General features: G+C 36.3%; 1 pseudogene; it reads right to left on the minus strand.

Annotated features, from left to right (window-relative positions):
* Positions 1-243: 243 nt before the first annotated feature.
* LOC148214133 (uncharacterized) lies at positions 244-3,038 on the minus strand (annotated as a pseudogene).
* Positions 3,039-3,812: the final 774 nt, after the last annotated feature.

The raw sequence follows: 3,812 nt of genomic DNA on the forward strand, positions 1-3,812 counted from the left end.
TACCATAATCAAAACCTTAATTACTGTGCACAGGAATTAGATAATTAAGTCTATTCAACATTACAAAAAGTCCCATGAAAGCTCTTTGAAGGACATACAACTGGGGTAGATGATGATGACGATGATGATGATGATGATGATGATGATGATGATGATGATGATGATTCATAACAATGTGAAATCACAGCTGCCAGTCCTTTAGCTGATGTTGGCCTTCATTCGCACTGAGTTCTTCCCCAAAACCTAGGATGTCGTAATGTATCAGCATAGTATATGTGTGGATCCAGGCAGCATGGCCTTTTGTAATTGACAGATGGAAATTTTGTCAATGCGCAGATTTTCTAAGTGCTGTCCAAGTTTTTTGGGAATGGCACCCAGTGTGCCAATAACCACTGGGACCACCACTGCCGGCTTATGCTATCATCTTTCAATCTCAGTTTTCAGATCCTGATACTTTGTGATCTTCTCCAATTCTTTGTCTTCTATTCTACTACCCCTGGTATTGCCACATCAATTATCCACATTTTCTTCTTTTCAACCACAGTTAAATCTGGTGTGTTATGCACCAAGACTTTATCAGGTTATACTTGGAAATCCCACAATATTTTAACTTGCTCATTTTTAACTACTTTTTCAACTATATGTTCCCACCAATTTTTCATTACTGGCATACAATAATTTTTACACATGTTCCAGTGAATCATTTTGGCAATTGTGTTATATTGTTGTTTATAGTCAGTTTGCGCAATATTCTTGCACAAGCTGAACATATGATCTACTGTTTGTTCTGCTTCTTTGCACAATCTGCACTGAAATTTGATGATTTTTCAGTTCTGGCCTTTTGATTGCATTAGTTCAGATAGCTTGCTCCTGGGCAGCCAAAATCAAGTCTTCAGTTTCTTTTTTAATGTTCCAGTTGTACACCATTATCAGGTTTTATCTTTATCCACTTTCCCCTCAATCTTTTGTAGAAAATGACCATATAATGCTTTTCCTTGCCAGCATTCTGTTTGTGTTTTTATTACATCATTTCGATATTCACATTTTGTTTCCTGTACATTCAATAAGTTCATTTATTAATTTGTATCAGTGCTTGCTCTTGACTGTCTTTTACATAATCAGCCAATGCATACTGTTCTTCTTCAGCAGTTTGGTTTGACTTGAAGTAAACCTCTGTCTCCATTTCTGTGGGACAGGTATAATCTATCAATACCACTATGGAGATGTAATTATGCTGGTCTTTGACCATAATAAAGATTTGATTTGATTTACGGGGATGTAATGTATAGTGAATAGTTATGAGTTTTCTTGTTTTTTGGCCAAACTGTCCAGTTCAGCTTGTGTCAAGTTAATAATTCCAGCAGTGTATTGTATAACAGGTATGGCCCAAACATTGATGGCTTTGATGGTGTTCCCACCACTCAATTTTGTCTTTAGCATTTTTCTCACTCTTTGGATGTATTCTTTACTAACCACATTTTTAACTTGTCCACGCTTGATGTTATCCAACCGCAAAATGCCCAGATACTTGTAGGTTTCATCCTGATGGCTCCTGATGGTTTGGCCATTTGGCATTTCAATTCCATAATGTGAGATTTTATTAGCATTTTTGCTGTTTGTTAGCCAAGATTTGTTTTCTTCAAGATCACTGAAAGTGGGATCATACCAATGACAAATAATAAGGGTGATAATGAGTCACCCTGGAAGATGACTCTCCTAACGTTGACAAGCCCATATTTTTCATTTCCAACCACCAATTCTGTCTTCTACTGCTTCATTATTTTTTCTATAAACATTCTAATGTTTTTACTGACACCAGTTGTTTCCAAACATTTGATGATCCAACTATGTGGTAATGAATCAAACACCTTTTTATAATCAATCCGGACCATATGTAAATTGGTTTTATGGCTTTTGCAATTCTTTAATTTTATCAATCAGAAATTGATCTTTTGTACATCTGCTTTTCCTTTTATTTCCTTTCTCTTCTACTGGAAATATGTTATTTTCTTCCAAATAATCTTGGATATTGTCTGCTATTATGCCTGTGAGTAATTTAAACATTGCAGTCAAGCATGATATCAGCCTATAGTTTCCTGGTGTTGTCCCTTTCACTGGGTCTTTTTGAATCAGATCAGTTTTGCCAGTTATTAACCAGTCATTGATGTCTCCTTTATGCAATACTTCATTAAGCTGTTTAGCTATAATTGGATGTAAGCTAGTCAGATATTTGAGCCAAAAGCCATGAGATTGATCATTTCCAGAAGACGGCCAGTTTTCAATCCTTTTTGCTTGATGTATAACCATTTCTGCTGTTAATTAGTTCTTCCATTTGATTTTTACTAAATTCATCTTCAAATTCTTTTATCCATCCAGAAATTTTATTATAGTCTTTTTTGAGTTTTCCATAGATCTTTCCAAAAGTGGATTATTTCATTTTTGTTTGGGTTTTGATTTTCAGAATTTCTATTGCCATTTATACTTTGGTAGTGTCACCTCTGGTCTGATTGAAATAGCTGATTTTGCTTAAATTGGATGATTCATGCTTCAAACAGTTCAATGTTTCCAGCTATAGCTGTTATTTGTTGCTTTACGATTTCCAAGTTTCTTCAATTTTTCTGGTGTTAAACTGATATTTTTTATTAGGCTTGTCTTGGTCCTTATGTTCTTCAATTTTTGCTCTTTCATGTTCTTTAAATTACTCACATCTGATCTTAATTCCTTTATCTTGGCCTCCAGTCTAATCTTCTACTTGGGATTGACTGTGATTTTGCTTTTGCTTTTCTAATTTCAGTACACAGTTCTTTTGTAACCACCTCTGCTATACTGTAAACAAGCTGATTGGTCTGTCCAATAGATGTTATTTTAAACCTTGCAAGTGTTTTATTCACATCCTTCATTACAGGTGCCAAATCTTTTTTGGGCATTACTTTGCTGGCAGTCTTTGTCTTTTTACTGGCAATTGTGCATACACCATAATTTTCTCCTTTAATTCTTCTTGTTGGGGGGTGGGAGGTCAGCTCATAGGTTGTTTCCATGCTGGCCTGTACTGGTTCTATTGTTATTACTTCTTCTAAGTTATAATTTCTGTAGTTCATATCAGCTGTTTCCTTTATATTTCCAATTGTTGTTGTCTGAGTTTCTTCTACTATTCTATTGTTTTTGAGACTTCCACTTTCACATTTTTTCTAGTTATGCATCCCTGAATATTTTATTTCTGGTAATGAATCTCCTTTGATCTGCTAATCATTGTTCAGTGACATTTGAGTCCAGATAAATTCCTTTCCACAGTTCAAATATTCACTTTCAGTAGCCTGGTTTGTTGGTTCCAATTTATAATAATAGTCCATAATGTTGTTGTTCTTGCAGTAATCCTACAGGGCTAAGCCCTGGATGCCCAGCCAGAGCTCGATTACTGCAAGAACAACAACCATAGACAGTATACTGTGTTTGAAAAACATGCCATTATGGACTATACCTATGCCTATACCAGATTGGTCGTTGCCCAGGTCAACAAGGACCACGTCAAGTGTTAGACTGACCCATTGCCCACTTGTCAACAGTTGCCTAGTAAGTCTAACACTTGACGTGGTCCTTGTTGACCTGGGCAACGACCAATCTGGTATAGGATTTTTTTTCTGTTTTCTCACCACATTAATGGTTTATGGATACACTTAATCTGGCTCTTCTGCTGAGACCAGTCTAGTTGGATGACCCTTCTGTAGCCACCAGCACAGCCCTCAACCTCAGCAGAGCGTGAAATGCTCCTCCCCCACAACAAGGGGGTATCCATGATGGAGGGGATTACTATT

This window comes from Python bivittatus, unplaced genomic scaffold (assembly GCF_059951505.1).
Source record: "Python bivittatus isolate LINGU-HERP-01145 unplaced genomic scaffold, Pbiv_v1 ctg000700_np1212, whole genome shotgun sequence".
Classification (NCBI taxonomy): Eukaryota; Metazoa; Chordata; class Lepidosauria; order Squamata; family Pythonidae; genus Python; species Python bivittatus.